At 39.8% G+C, this 17039-nt stretch overlaps 1 protein-coding gene across 3 annotated transcripts in view; it reads left to right on the plus strand.

Moving 5' to 3' along the window:
- The first annotated feature begins 3740 nt into the window (after window positions 1–3740).
- LOC129739612 (double-stranded RNA-specific editase Adar) overlaps window positions 3741–17039 on the plus strand; it is a 184358-nt gene continuing 171059 nt past the window's right edge. Inside the window, exon 1 of one of the 3 annotated variants that reach the window (XM_055731092.1) lies at window positions 3741–4461. The gene's annotated coding sequence lies outside the window, so the exon portion shown is untranslated. The remainder of the gene's footprint in view (window positions 4462–17039) is intronic. The other 2 variants (XM_055731091.1, XM_055731090.1) reach the window with 2 other exon arrangements.

The raw sequence follows: 17039 nt of genomic DNA on the forward strand, positions 1-17039 counted from the left end.
TTCCCAAAGGGAATCCAGATCTTATTTACTTTCCCCACTAACAAACCACCCTTCCTGTGACGACCGTGGAGATTTAGAGGTGTATTCGGTCTCTAGTAGCAACGGAAGTCGAACTAACAATCCTTCCCTTTCCCCGATGAACCGTAAGGACGTGGCCGGCGCCGTTATTGACCATATAAGATCAGGAACCTTCGAAACGTGTACACAGAAAATGGTAAGCTAATCCCAAGCCCCATTTATTTGGATCTATGTACAATTTTGATGGTTCTTGTCAATCACGGAGTAGCAACTACTGAAATGTACGGTTTATCTAAGCTCAAGCTCAAGCTCAAGCATGGAGATGAGTTTTATGTGTATCTATTGTCATTCGCTCGTATAGTATTAAATTTTAAGACTAATAATATAATTGCAAACTTAAATGCAACCGTACTTTCGTCTGGTTTTCCGCCGACAGGTTAGACAGGTTTTGCTCCTACTTCAACACCTCGATAAAAATATTCCGGTCACATTGTTTTGTCCTCCAGCGTCATTCACATGCTATTATTGTCAATGCAGTTGAAATCCGAAATTTTCACGCTGGCGATTGGCAACCTTGCCAAACAGCGACGATTAACAATTCTTCAAACACCTCGGCGATTGACAACCCGTTCTTTTGTTTGGTTCCGACACTCGGAAGATGTTTGCCAGATGTCTGGTCAACATGAAATGTCGTCAGGGATGTCGCCAGTGATGTCGCCGTCGCTGATGTTGACGAAAACTCCGGTTTGGGGATTCAGCGACAATACATCTCCTCTGATTGACTGTGCACTCTTTCCCACACGATAGCGGATCGCAAAGTGATCGCTCACCCTCCAATTACTTGTCCATCTGGGACTAGCAAATGTGATTTCTATAATTCATTCACGTCCCTCTCTATGGTCGGTCCTAGTATTACCTACGTTCGCCAGGTCCACATTCAGCCTTGCAAGTGCTTCAAGTAGACACTCTCCTCTGGCGTTCGTAGCGCCAAATTTCTCCAGGGTCCACCTTGGTGGAGCGTAGTAGTTACAGAAGAAGATCCCATTGACTTTGGATATCACGAGGTGACCACTTCTTGAATGGGAAACTTTCCTGTTACCCCTATTGCGGCCAGATTGGCACTATAGGTCATCCAATTTGTGCCATTCAGGGCTTTATAATAGGGGTCTTAGGGCGCGGTATAACCCTAATCTGGACTCATACGTGTGGTGGGACTTAAAAGGTCTCACGTACTCAGCTACGATCTTTCCTGCAGCAAAAGGAAGCGGAGATACCATTCGGGGTGGTCGTGTCGGGATTCTAGCATGGTAGTTTCTCAATCGGCCATGCCTTGGTGGTTAGAAATCCTGCGGAAGTGGTTGCTGTGATGGGCGCGAGTTACTTTGAAAGCGTTACCTAATCGGCACACGTTTCGGGGTCTTCCGTACCAGTCTGAAGTTGGCGATAGAGGAAAAGGAGAAGGAGGGAAAAGGAACAAGTACGACGGATCCTCCTCATGTTTTCACCTAGTCCAGCAAGCTTGTCGTCATTCCGTAACAAACAAAACACGTCCGCGTACGTACCTTCTGGCGCCGTAACTACGATAGCTTCATCTTTTTACCTTACGCGGCTTCGCTGCTTCTTGGGCTTGGGGTTTGTTTTCGTAGTTCTCTCCTTACTGTCTGCCATTCGGAGGGCGCTCCCACGTTGGGTCTGTCGTCCTTGCCTTTTTATTGTCAAGGGTCCTATCGAACCATTGGGTCTCGGGCCCTCCTATTTAGGGTATCAGGTCTTGGATCACTTGGCGACCTTCGTTTCCTCTTTACACTATTCGAGCTTCTCGGAGTAATAAGCTCATTCCTCACCGTTTCAACGAAGGTATTGATCCGTTTCGGGCGACTGAAATTCGCCTTAGATGGTTTCTCCGCCTCTGTTCCTCTACTAGTAGCGCTGCCATTTAGCGCTCTTGCCATCTCTAGGATTGCTTTGTTTGCCTTTGTAAAAAGAGCCATAGCCTTTACAAGCTTGTTCTTGACCTCCTTATAAATGTTTTGCTTGCTCAAAACCAAGCTAGTCAAAGTTTTCATTTCTGTCATCGCTTCCTTCGTTGCCTTCGGCACAGGAATTTCCTTCTTCTCTGAAGAGCAGACAGGCTCTCTTCCTTTTTCCACTATGGAGCCTTCAGGAGTTTCTACCAGTTGGACAGCAAGCTGCAATTTTTTTACGCGTGGACTCCTACCACCGAACGGATTAGGGCTCACCCTTCTCCGCACTCTCTTATCATTATAAGTTTTAGTATTTTTAATGATTTGTGAGTCCCGCGAGTAGCTAGAGAAATATAGGATCGACTGCGCCAGTGCCCTGCTTTAGCGCAGTAAGGACTGCAATACTGTGGGCTTTGTCCCGGTGCCCGGTTGTTTTTCGTTCTCTAGGCTACGCCATTCCAAGGTGACAGCTGAAAGAGAAACAATTCTTAAGTATTTCTTGGTCTATAACATTTTTTTTTCGATTATTTCCACTGGACCAAAACTAAAAAAAACATTCACGCGTCGCATTTGCTATAGCTTCCGATATAATTTAACAGTTTTCGATAGAAATTAACTGACAAATTTTTAACTCGTAAAAAAACATGACCTTTTTCACCCGATCAAAAGTTGCTGATGATAAATTTGATTTCCCCCGCGTCAGCGTGTTTTCCAACGGCGAATTCGAATCGCCCTACCAAACAAAAAGGAAGGAAGAAATTAATGGCGTATTTTTTTTTTGATTCCGGATTTGGCTCTGGAACCGTCAGAATAAAAAAGCAAGTTTCGGGTTTCGAGTTATTCCATACGTAGGTGTGCGTGAGAACGAGCGCAATGTTTACATGCAGCTGTCATTTTGTTCTCCCTTCTGGATTTCTTCATTCGGTTCTTCACATCCGGATTGCCGTTTTTCCTGTCCGGATTGCACTGGACTGCAGATAGTACGATTTTACTTGGCTGAGAGGTTCAAAATCGCGGCAATAATCATTTGCCCGTTCATTATTTCAACTGTTTTGTTTTCAGCCAAAAACAGCTGTTTAATGTTTTGACAACAACGTTGAGAGTATTGGTGAACTTCTCGCAAAACTGACTTTTTTCTCAGGGCGACTCCGTCCCTTTTTCGAGCGACCCTAGGTTGCCTCTCGAGCAATAAATGAGCACGATGACAGCAGTTAGAGCGAACCTAGGTTGCCTCTAGTTTGCCTCCAGGTGAAAAAAAATACGGTATAAAATTCAAAACAAAAACTTGCGCGCACGCGCCCCAAAAGTGAAAACGAAACTCCGCACATAAAAGAAAACGCTCGATAAAAATAAAACTCGCAAAACGAATAGCAGCAACAACAAAAGTCTCACGCAGGAGAAGGTCGAAGCAAAACAAAGAAATAATTTTCCTTGGAGGCTGTCTTGTTTTTCAAAATGGATTATTTCGAAAATAGTAAAATTTGTCATTGATCGATTTCTCAGTGATCTGATGGTTAATTTTCAATTAAGGTTTTCAATTTTTTTTAACGTTTATTAATTCTAGCCCTTTTAAAAAACCAATCCAAACAAATGTTGACAGTTCTCTCTTTTTCTGTTTTGACTGCGGCGCGCCCCACCAGAATTTTTACCCCTGGATCGGTCCCTGTCTTGTTGTTGTTGTTGTTTCGTTTGTTTCATGCGCAAAAACACAGCAGCAGAAACATTTCGAATATAGAAAAAAAAATCGGTAACGGGAACGGCACGAATCCTTGACGGGAAATGTAACAACGACGACGTCTCGATTTGAGTGAGTGAGAGCCAGGAAACGGTCTCCCTGGCGGTAGAAAGTTGAGGCGTGAAGCGCGACGCGCGAGTGAAGAGCGTGGAAAATCGAAGTGGCAGCCAGGTTCGGCCAGTCGCCAGTGGGAACATTGCCATCAGACTAGCAGAAACTGTTCCGACGGTCGGTCAGATCTTTTCGTTTTGTCCGTGTCCGTGTTTCCGTGAGTGAGTGTGTATTGTGTGGGGGTTTCCTTTCTCGGTGCGCCGCTTTATTTTCCCTGGCTCGAAGAGAACCAACAGCGGGACCAGAAGATTGATTCCCTTGCGCGTTATTTTCCGTCGTTCCGTCGTCGTCTTTTCGTTCCGGGAGTTGGAAGAACCGGAGGCGTCCGCGAGTGAGTGTCTTTTTCCCCGTGAGGAATCGAAAATTTTGCGGACATTTTCCGCCGTCGCAGCCGTCGTGTGAAAAGTCTCTAGATTGGGGCCCAGAATTTTTCCTTCCCCTTTTGGGTGCAACTCGCCACCGGAAGGGAGAAGAGAGTTTTAACTGTGTAGGGATACAACAACAGCAGGGACAGGAAGAGCGGAATCAGTGCGACAAAATTCTTGTGCAAACGCAAATCTCAACCAATCCCATCTATTGGAAGGAAGAAAGTTGCCTTCAGCCGGAGGTTGTTCCGGGTTCCTGCGGAAAAAGGTGTGTATGCTTTATGCTAAGTTCCACAGTGGAAAACCGATCCTGTCTTCGAAGAACCAAAGTATTGGACCATCAAAAACAAAGCCAAATTCGCCTTTCCTGAGAACTCTTCCTCAGTTAGCGAGAGGGCCAATAAAAACATCCCCAACACCAGTCAAAATGAAGTAACAAGCAGACCTGTGCCAGAGCCAGACAGCAGCAGGCAGAATCTTCTGGCAATGCAGAGGAACCAAACAGCAAGCAAGACGCTCTCTCTCTGGTAGTAGGTTCTCATCATCATAGCTAGAGCTAGCAGCGATGCTTGTGGCCGTGGCTCCCAAAACATCAACTATTTACACACATATTCCGAAACAAACTTTTAACTTGCCGCCATACAGACAGACAGGAACGAACCCTGGCAAAGTTCTACCTCCATACTTTGTTCCCAAAGTAACAAAGTGGGTGGCTTGCCACCCAAGTCGGAAAATTCTATCTACTGCTGGATAGATTTGGCACAAATGTTGTTGGCTTCAAGTTTTTCTTTCCCCCTATCCGAGGCCCAGTTTATCTAGGCCCTTCTTGTCTTCTAGTTTCAAAAGCTTGGACGGATTATCCTTGTTACGTACCACGGCCACGGGAAGAAGATTCTCCCGCTTTCGGCTTTCGGTCGGGTTTTCTCGAATGTTGCTCCCGGTCTCATCCTTACATACCTACTAGAAATAGGCCTGGGAGCGATACAACGGATACAATACCACGAGCCTCCGGTCAGGGACGCCAATTTGGTTTGTTTTGACGGTGCTGGGTTTTCGTTTTTTATGTTGTCTTTTAATTGAAATTTTATGGAATTTTTTTAAGACCTGGCAATTTAAATTTTATCTTATTCTAACACAGTAGAGTTTTACATCCGTGCCGTGAACTCTTTTTGACATATTTCGGCATCTTAAAAAAGTTTTGGTGGTTGATACAGACTATAACTTTGTCGCTTTACATTTATCAAGCTCATCATCTTCAGCATGTGCTTAATCACATTGATCATAGTTGTAGAATTGATCCTCTACTGATTATTGGAAGTTTGGCAGCACGCAACTTTATTCGTACGCATCCAAATAAAAATAATCTTCGGGGACCCTCAATGAATTCTTGAAACAATTAATTTGGCATCATTACTTTTTAATGGTCGAACCCTGACAGCCCCAGGAAAAGAACTTCCTATTTCCTAATCAGACCTTGAGTGTCAATTTGACACTCCCCGCTTAATACTGCTAATCTCATTTATGTTTTTCAGACGTTCCGTTATTCAAAGTCTAAGAAAAAAAATCCGAAAAAAGACTGTAGATAAGCTACGGAATGCTAAAAAAAATTTCACTTGGTATCCAAAAAAGTTGAAGTTCGAAGCTATACGTTGCACATAAGGATATATATTTTTTTTTTAAATTTTTTGAGATCATGACTACAAAAAATGTAAAAAAGTGGTGTAAAAGAATTCGCAGAAATTGCAAATTGACAAATGTTTCTATAACAGATACCTTTGAAAATTCGTCAAAAATTTTGTGTTTCGTATTTTGAAAATCTTAAAATGTAAAAATGTGCCAAAATACGTCATGTTTTCAAGCCTTTCTTCAAAATTTATCTGGTGTGACTTAAACAATTTTGACGATTTATTGATTGAAAAGTGCGGGTTTACACCACTTTTATTACATTTTTTGTAGTCAGGATCTTTAAAAAAAATCAAAAAAATATATCTTTATGTGCAACGTATAGCTTCTAACTTCAGCTTTCTTGGAGTAAAATTTTTTAAAGCATGATTTTTTTTTTCTAAACTTTCTTTGAATATTGTCTGAGAAACATATTTGAGGTTTTCAAAACTATAAATTTTGTAAGAATCGGTCGGGAAACAATATTGGTTTTAGTCAGGAGTGTCAAATTGACACTCCAGGGACTGTGACGAGTAAAAATGATGAGGATTAAGCAGATGTACGGAACTTTGTAAAGGCAGCAGTGTAAGTATTGCTCATACCACCCTACCGGCGAATTTGGAACTCCCTTTTATGGGCCTGATTGCATCCGACCATCACCTCGTCCTTGGCGAGATACGACTGAGGGTTGCGCGTGTCCAACGGCGCGAGGAGAAAGTCGGGTGTCGATACGACGTCCGCCGGTTGGAGAATCCAGAGGTGAAAAGGGCATACGTTGAACAGCTAGAATCCCGAGCCTCGGAACTGCCGACAGACGGAACAGTCGAAGAACAGTGGTATGGAATCAAGAATGCCTTTATCACGACGAGCCATGGTACTCTCGGTAAAGTTTGTGGAAGACGAAGTGAATGGATGTCGGATGAAACCTGGAGGATGATCGATGATCGGAGAAAGGCGAAAGTCGGAATTGAGCAGGCATGTACCGGGTCAGCCAAAGCAGCCGCCCGCTTACGATATGCGGAGCTGGAAAAGGCAGTTAAACGAGCTTGTAGACGAGACAAGAGAGCCTGGACAAACTCCCTAGCCGAAGAGGGAGAAAGAGCCGCCACCATTGGAGATATCCGATTATTATATGATACTAGCTGATTGAACCCGGCCTTGCTCGGGTTCATTTAAAAAATGAATCAAAATGAGCCGTTGACTTCTAGAAATTATAGAAGCTTTGTATTCAAATAAAAAATTTGACCCATGTTTGGTCAAGTAAACTTTCTAAATTTTGTAAATCTTTTTAAAGCTTTGATTGAGATTATTAACTGCGTTTATCGTTTTCATAATATTGAAAAACTCATAGTTATGAGGTGACAATTTCCTATGTATGGTTATTCATCCTATCACGAAAAACATGTTAACCCACCCTTTTTTATGTAGATTTAATAGATTTGGCCTTATTTTTTATCTTCAAATATTAAAACTGTTATTTTTTATCTTTTCCCTTTCCCATCTAATGAAAATCTCTACTGGAGTTTATACTACATTTCAAGATAGATGATCTCCCCGTACAATAGTATATTCACGTTTGATTTACTTAGAAATTTCTAAATAGACTTCTGAACCTTGTTGAAGACTCACTTTGAATGTGTCCAATTGTATGTGCCCTTTTTTTCGCAGTTTAATTTTACACTGTTTTATGATACTTTTTCCTGAATGTTGAAAGATTCACTAAAAGTTTTTTGAAGTTATCAAACACAAATCATCTAGGAACCAAAATCGTTCATTTTATAACTTTCAAAGGTGAGGGGAAATATTAGAGAAACATGAGATATCAAAGAAAGTTAGAACATAAGCCGTAATAATTTTCTCGAAAAACATTCAAAGGCTCACCGTAAAGAACTTGAACTCGCAATTTCCGTTTGTCCGCACTTCATGTTTCTCTAATACTTCCCATTACCTTTGAAAATGTGATCATGTTCAGGTATGAAGACGTACCAAGACAAATTCAAAACATAAGATTTCATTTTATAATGGTATGAAAAGTCTGAGATCTATTTCAATTTGTCTATTCTTGGACACAATTATCCTATTCATTATTGAAAAGACTTGAAGAGTTGTCAATTTAACATCTCTTAGGTATCATTAGATTTAGGTTTTTTTGATGAATTTTTACCAATGAAATTGAATGGTATAAATCTAAAACCTCAGATTTTATTACATAAAGTTTCATGCGTTGGATTGTTTTTTTTTTTCAGATAATGCATGTACAATTTTTTACCCCCCATTTACATTCCTTGACGGCTATCAAAGCTATGAATTCGCAGTCTTCAGCTTATAACTCGCTTCGAAAACTTTTTCTTTCTCTATGAGGATTTCCAATAATATGAAAATGGTTGGTTTTTAGAAGCTGGAATTTATAAAAAACGGTCATTAGTTTTCAGCATTCCGTTCAAATAGCTATTCAGCAGAAGAAGTCAATTCATTATTAAGAGGGCTCATTGCATTGACATTACATACTGCGTATTCTTGTAGACTCTCAATACCCTCCAGGAGCAGTAAGCACCACTTTGAAAACCTCTGTCTTCATCAATATATTCGTAACATGCGAGTGGTATTTTTCATCCATAATGTAGGCTCTTTATTTCATCCAAGAACCACGTGCTTGTGACCCGTGCTACGAACAGTAGAAAGAAAAAAGCCCGCCAAAAATTTCGCAATTAATTTTTCTATCATCAGCAGGCTTTGATAAGCTATTCAGTACACGTGAACTCTGGATGGTCGTTTGCGTTTCTAATGCCCATCCCTTGGTGATGGTGAAAACAAACCCGCCAAGGGAAACGAAAATCGGTTGGCAAAATGGGTGCCATGACTTTTGGTTCGTGTGAATAAAAACGAAAGTTGTATGGGAGGGTCCCTTTTCTCAGGTGGGAGGGGCTCAAAACTATTACTAAAACCTTACCATGGTCCAAACACATAACTGTGCCAAATTTCAGGCTGATCGGTTAAGCGGTGTGGATTTGTATAAGGTGCATACAAACATATATAGTCCAACTCATCTTTATATATTAGACTAGCAGACCCGGTAAACTTCGTCTTACCATGTCAAACTTTGTGTCCATTTTCCATTTATATGTCGCTGATTAACTTAAAAATAGCATTAAATATTGAGTTGTTAATCGTCTCACTGTCCTAGTTTTTTTTTTACATTTCCCTCCTTCCGTTTACTCAAATCAGTTTCCGAAGAGCACTTGTCATGGCATGAAATCTAGCAATTTTTTATACTGCAAAATAACTTTTTAACATTCATGCAATCAAAAAATGCAAATTAAATTCCTTTGAACTTTCACCCAATGAATCCAGGAAACGACTGGTTTTGAAAGGAGGAAAGAATATGTTTAAAAGATTTTTTTTGTTATTCAACCGAATCACAGCATTTTTTCTACTTTATCTTAAAAGGCATATGAGCTAATTTAACCCATTTTTACCAAGAGTTTCTAATTGAAGCATTGCGATGTTCTGATTTAAAAATTTCTTTAACCTTGTTGGTGGTATGTTGCGTATTTATTTAGGTTTATGTAATATTTTCAACATTCAATAACATTTAATTAAAAAGCAGATTTTTCTTATATTAAACAGAACAAAATGAAATAATCTGTTCAGGCTACGATGGTTTCATGAGTTCATTTTATTTTTTGGATATTTTCATGTAAACATCTCTCAAAATCATACAAAATTTAATGTCTTTTGGATTTTTTTTTTTTAATAAAGAATCATCGGGGCAAGTGCAAACGGATATTACCACAGTTCAACTTTAAAATTCTCTAAAAAAATCTCAAATGGTAGATATTTCATGGCTAGAGGCGCGTTTGCATTTGTTTCACCCTGTCAAATGACAGGAATTATAATTATTTTTGACACTTTCAGGTCATATTAAAAATATATCGAAAAAATTCTGCTGCCACCGGAATATCAATCACAAAAAAAACCTTTTCTACAGAAAAGTGGATCAAAAGTCTCTTCAATGTACACAAAATATGTAAAACAAAACACATTTTTTATATTAAGTATGTACTTGAATTGTGTGTAAACAAACAGTTAATGTGTAAACAGTTTTTCGGTGAATGATTTAAAAAAAAGTTGAGTTTATTTGGTCAGATTGTTAATTTGGACTCATCAATTTATAGATGAAGAGTTAATTTATATTCACATTAAAGGACAGGCGCTTCTTCAGTTAATGTCTGTTCATTTTCACTGGCTTTTGTTGTTGTTTTTCAAATTTAAAGACGCTTGATACGTCTTCAGTTAAGTACATTTGTACATGTTCAAAAAATGTTTTAGATCTATTCTGTTGAATACATCTTTTTCATTTTACTGTTTTCGGTATAAATCAAAACTAACCTTCTAAGCATAAAAATTATACAATTGTACGTAAATCATTTCATTTTCTTTTTTATTCAAAATTCCGCGAAGATTAATACCGTTATATCTTATGCATCAGAATTAAATTTATATTTTTTAGATAACAATTGCTGCTTCAACTAACACGAAATCAAAATAGTTGTAAATTTTAAAATCGTTTAAATGGTTTTGATTCGATCGGCAAAATATCAATCTGGTTAACATTTAGCTTCATTTATTCATATGTGCTGTACAAATAAGCTAGGAATCAAGTAGAAAAAAAAACACATCTAGGCTTCATATCGCCACCACGTGCATTGAAAGTATGATTGGTTGAGAAATAAGCGCCCAAATGTTCCCACTAATCAGTATGCTATGCCCTGGTTACTATCCTCTCACGACGTTTGCTTGCGACGCCTCGACCATGGAGACGAAAAACAAACCGCCCGCCCGGCGCCCAAAGTAAAGAAAATCTCGAAAAAATTGAAGGCCATGACTTTAATTTGATTCAATTTATTACAAATTTAATGATTACGGACAATTGATGCGATTTTTTGTTGTTTTTATTCGATATAAACCGATTCGCATGCCCACAGAATATTCTAAAAATAATTTCATTTGAATCGGTTGGGTAATTTCGGAGGAGTAGTACTACAAACACCGTTACAAGAGAATTTTATATAATAGATTTCTCGCCACCTTAGTGGTGTAAGGACTAATGCAAGAATGCCGCTGAAAAACCGAGCAGGTCAGCTGCTGACAGATCGAACAGATCAGCTCAAGCGTTGGACTGAGCATTTTGATCAACTTTTCCGAGTTACAAATAGCAATGGCCAACAGAACCCGCAGCTCGAGGCGCCCACAGTAAGTCGCATTAATGGCGTCAACTCGGAAGCGCCCACGCTGGCTGAAATAGAAGCGGCAATCAAGGACATGAAATCCAACAAAGCGCCTGGAATCGATTGCATTCCTGCTGAAATGCTCAAAGCCGACCCTGCCTTGTCAGCACAAATGTTGCACCGTCTTTTCGCTGACATTTGGGATACTGCAACATTCCCGGCCGACTGGATGCAGGGTATCCTCGTAAAGGTCCCAAAGAAAGGAGACCTAACAGAGTGCGGTAACTGGCGTGGCATAACTTTGATCTGTACAACCCTTAAAGTACTCTGCAAAGTGATCCTGAACAGGATCCAGGAGAAAATCGACGCTACACTCCGACGGCAACAAGCTGGATTCCGATCCGGACGATCATGTGTGGACCACATCACAACGCTACGAATAATACTGGAACAAATCAACGAATTCCAGGACTCTCTTCTGCTGGTGTTCGTTGATTTCGAAAAAGCATTTGACCGACTGAACCACGAAAACATCTGGGCTGCTCTTAGACGACGAGGGGTCCCAGAGAAACTAGTCCATCTCATCGAAGCACAGTACGAGGCGTTTTCGTGCAAGGTCTTGCACGACGGTGTCTTGTCTGAACCAATCCCGGTAACTGCTGGAGTGAGACAAGGATGTATTTTGTCACCGCTGCTTTTTCTCATCGTAATGGATGAGATCTTGACTGGATCGATTGACTGTAGACCAAACCGAGGATTGCCGTGGAATCCTTCAACCATGGAGCAACTGAACGACCTTGACCTGGCAGACGATATTGTTTTGCTCGCCCAAACACAACAAGACATGCAGAGCAAACTCGACGACCTCACCGAAAGCTCCAAGGCAGCAGGTCTCAAAATCAATGTCGGAAAGACCAAGTCGATGGAAATCAATACAGAAAATCGTTCCAATTTCGTGGTAGCTGGACAACAGGTTGAGACAGTGGAGTGCTTCCAGTATCTTGGTAGCCAGATTACGCCTGATGGTGGTACCAAGAAGGACATCGAAACCCGGATCAGAAAAGCCCGATTTGCGTTTGCGAGTCTCCGAAACATCTGGCGGTCACGCCAGATCTCTCTACGAACTAAGATCCGAATCTTCAACTCAAACGTCAAATCCGTATTGCTGTACGGGTGTGAAACTTGGTGCACATATGCGGTGACGACGCGAAAACTGCAAGTTTTTGTGAATCGCTGCCTGCGGAACATCATCCGCGCTTGGTGGCCTGGCAACTGGATCTCAAACGTTAAACTTCATCGCCGGTGTCATCAAAAGGCGCTAGAAATCGAGATTCGGGAACGTAAGTGGAGATGGATTGGGCACACGCTGCGAAGAGATGAAAACGAGATTTGCAGAGAGGCGCTTGACTGGAATCCAGATGGGCATCGAAGAAGAGGCAGGCCCAAAAGCTCGTGGCGGCGAAGTCTAGCCGCTGAAATCCGCACAGTTGACGAGAACCTTGGCTGGCAGCAAGTGAAGACGCTGGCTCCGGATCGCCAGCAGTGGAGATCTTTTATCTCAGCCCTATGCGCCGGTCAATCGGCGCTGGACCCTTAGGTAGGTAGGTTTTATGGGCCTCAGGTCGGCACGCTTATCCAAAGCAAGTCGCAAGGAATGTCAATCAAAGGATCGAGAAAAACCCAATTATTGCACTTCTCGTAAATTTATCTAACGTGTTGTGTGGCACAATTGGGAAAACGTTCCTGTAGGGCCACGTCCTTGTTGACTGGACGAGTTGACCGCAATATCGCAGTAATAATCGGCACCGGACGCGATGCCACGATCTGGCGTAGTTTTGGTCTAAATCAAAGGAGTTCTATTCAGTTGCGAGTTAATTTACATTAGGAATCGAGTCCTTTGAGCGAACTCAAAATGACAGTTCTTCGGTACATTGGCTTACCTAGTGTCTGGCTGTGAATACCTCAACACTTCCAATTTTGGTTTCGCGGTTTTTCCGTCAAACGGTTTATTCACCGCCTAGATATGAAATTTATATATTGGTTGGTCTGCTGGATGAGGCAGACTGAAAACCACCAAAACAATACGACTTCACAGATTATAACATTATACATTGAAACTAGCTTCCATCAATGCAATCAAAACTTACGCAAAAGATAGCGTGGTATGTTTTTGAGAACATTCCTTATAAAATATTTTTTTAAATTTTTAGTTAGTTTAAACAGAAGTTTTAAAAGTCTATTTGAGGTTGTTTTTGTCGATAGTTTGTTGTGAGTGTATTAGCTCTACACACCCATTTGTCGCAACCCCTTTGATCCGTTACAAGCAACCAAAAGCCGCGTTTTCACCTAAAGATAGAGCTCCGAAGTTCACATTTGGCTGAAAAAATGTTTTACGGGAGCTTCAAGTGACTCTTGTCACGCAAAAGTTACTCAAGAACTTCCATCGACTTTTGAAAGGTTAAATTATCGACAACGGAATTTCTAAGCGCTGTTGATACAACTTCTTTCAAGAAGGTTGATAACGTTCAATTAACACTTTCTAACGCACCGTTAAGATACTTTTAGCTGTTTTAAAGAACCTATATGGGAATTCTAAGCGACATGTAAAAAATGGCTGTCAATTTCTTGTCATGATATTTGTTTTGTTTATATCAGTATACTTATATTTACAAATGGAATTTAAGAATTTTTCAAATTTTTCTTATCAATGTTAAGATAATCGAATAAATTTTTGAATATGAGAATTTTTGTTATTATTTATTAAGTGTACTGAAAGTCCTTTAAACGAAATAAAGTACCATTGACCATATTGACCAACCCATTCAATCATTTCAAATGACATGAAGTTTAAATACTAATTATTATTACAGTTGGCAATGCACTATTGCTGGATTGGTCGAGAGGCTGGTAAGTTTCATTGCAACCCAGAAGGCAGCGGTTTCATTCTCTTGGCGTAATTAGCTTTTGTAATCAAAACAATATAATTAAAATCAATGAGATAGACCTTGATAGACTGGCAATCTGCCATCTGGTTGTCAGAGCAATCTGTCAATCGGATTTTTTTTCGGCGCGTAGAAGTTTTTTGACATTTTCTTAGAAGCTGAATAGCATTCTCTGGAGGCGGTGAAATGACGGTTTTTGAACTTTAAATGATGATTACGCCTAATATAATTTTTTTTCGCAAATCTTTCGACAGGTCTATTTTAAAAATGCAAGTATTTTTGCATTTTTATAATTTTTCTAAGTATTGTGGTTTTCGAATAACGCATGTGGTATGACGGCTTACACTGTTAACTTTCTTGTTTCTCAACCGATTTCTACAAAGTTAATGGTTTTGAGAGGCTTAAAACGTGACTCAAATATGTTTCTCAGATAATTTTCAGCTACAATCAATTATTTGAAAGTTATTAAAAGACCAAATAAAAATTTATGAAAACACATGCTTCAGGAAATTGCCTGTAAATCAGTTATTAAGTGCACGAAATTTTTTTCACTAAGTGCCCGAGAAAGTTGAAGATAGAAGCTATTATATGTTGCACGAAAGGAACTATTTTTGAATTTTTTTTAAGATCATGGCCATAAAAAATGTAAAAAAGTTGTGTGAAACCCGTATTTTTCGATCAATCAACCGCCAAAGCTGCCCCAATTACAGTAGAAAAAATTTAAAAAGTAAATTGGAAAGTTGACTTAATTTGTCACATATAGGTGTTTTTAGATTTTTGTAATACGAATTTTCAAAGGTTTTTAGAACTTTTTATCAATTTGGATTTTCTGAGACAATGCCTACACCTTAATTCAGCTTTGCACTGGATTTTGAGTATGTTAACGTAAGGTTTAGGCAATAAAACTACAGTGGTATCTCGACATATAAGTTTAATTCGTTCCACAACCTTACTCGTACAAATTACTCGTATCTCGAAGATCCAGACAAAATCGGGAAGGTTGGCATCACTGGTGTTACTACCGAACCGAACCAAACTCGTATCTCGAATTTCGCTCGTAACTAAAAGCAAAAAATCACTTGCTCGGCGGCTCGTATCTCAAAAAACTCGTATGTTGAGACATTCGTATGTCGAGATACCACTGTATATGCAAAACAAAGCAAATTTCATACCGGTTCTAGTGATGTAACTGCATTGGTGTTGCAATGCTTGATACGTTTATAAGCTTCTCAAAACTATAAATTTTGTAGAAATCGGTTCAAAAACAAGAGAGTTTTAGCGAAAACAGTGTAAGCCGTCATTTGACCGCTCGCGAATATGTATACACAAAGTGTCGGTATGTTGTGTGTTAAGAACTTAAATTTTGAGCTGATTAGCATTCTCTTCAGACAGAAACGAGAGCTGATTAAGCTTCTATGAAACCATATTAAGGGGAATTCTGGTATCTTGCGCCCTGTACCCTTTTTTCGGGTACATAGGCTTTTCTCTGATGTCGGGTCTGTAATCTACAAATACAAATGCGCTTCCAAACCTTTGCTTCTGACATCTCGCAGGGAAAAACTAGAAGAAAACACACGTAGTAGAATGCGCTGTATGTGCTTTCATAGAAATCGTTGTTTTTAATGCGAACATGGAAAAGTAAAATTGATGTATCTCGCTTGGATACAAGTGGATACTGACGATTGTACCTGCATCTTGTAGACGAAATCTTTTAGAGGTTAAGTTTCTTATTTGGCCGATATCTCGGATAATAGTTATTTTAGAAACTTGGCATCTGAGACAAAGTTGTAGGAAATTTGATTTTTAACAAGTTTGTCGAAGACATTAAAGAGCTAAAACCTATAACAGAGATTTTAGAAATTTTATTTCACTTGTATGGGGATTAATCAGAAAAATAATTATAGAGCTGATTTTACTGACAAACTTCTCCGAAGACACCGATATGCTAAAACGTGACATAAAAAAGTTATAAGCAACGATCACGTTTTTCGCATTTTGGACCACTGTGCGGTGTCATGATATTTGAAGCGATTGCTTCGAATCGATTGAAGATCCTCCTCTTTTCCTGTTTTCATAGAAGCTGGAGTTAAAGGAAGTCTAGGTGAACATTTTAAAGAATTTTGTTATTCCATGGATTCGGGCAAACTTCGGTGAACCTGACAATGTTATTTTCCAACAAGATGGAGCTCATGTATACCTCGAAACGGATTTAAATCTGGCTGGAGGAGATTGGGGAGTTTTGGCCGAAGGATCTTTGGCCTCCGACCATTGACACGATGAAAGGACAATTTCGACGAACATAAGTGAGTTTAAAGTAAAAGCTTTATAAAGCATGGATCATCTTAAATCTGGACGCACTGCATTTGCTTATTAAACCATAGCGCTCCTAGTTGTCGTATCTGGAATGTTTTAAGAATACTTCGTTTTGGAATGTTTCCTATATCAGTGCTGAAAATTTCATTTCGATACTTTTTTTCAAAAAAGTTAAACGTGGCGGAAGCCGCGAGACGAAAATTAATTCTAGACACCTACGTCAAAAACCCGACGCACGTGGTTGGGTTCAAAAATCGCGAAATCGTTAAAAATGGTCAAATCGTTCGTGTGCAGCGTTCTCAAACGTTTCCGTGAGATGTATACTATCGATCGGCACTTGAAGGTATGCATTTGAAGGTATAGAGAACGATCAAAGCAAACGCAAGGCAGTCGGACTATGACATCGTCAAGAAATCAATGCCAACCGATGCACCGTCAGAAGGATTCATCTGCGCGAAGGAATACGATCCTATTGAACCAGTTTGCAACCAAACCGAACATTGAAGCAGAATGTAGTACACAGAAAAAATTATTTTCTGTAAATTTACAGCAAATGTCCTGTAACAAAAAGGAGCAGGACATTTACCATAATTTTACAGGTCGAGGACATGCAATTCACAGGCAAGTTTAAAATTACAGGCCTGTAATTGCAAGCAAACTGTAATTACAAGCGACCTGTAATTTCAGCGACCAGTAAAATA

This window comes from Uranotaenia lowii, chromosome 1 (assembly GCF_029784155.1).
Source record: "Uranotaenia lowii strain MFRU-FL chromosome 1, ASM2978415v1, whole genome shotgun sequence".
NCBI classification, from domain to species: Eukaryota; Metazoa; Arthropoda; class Insecta; order Diptera; family Culicidae; genus Uranotaenia; species Uranotaenia lowii.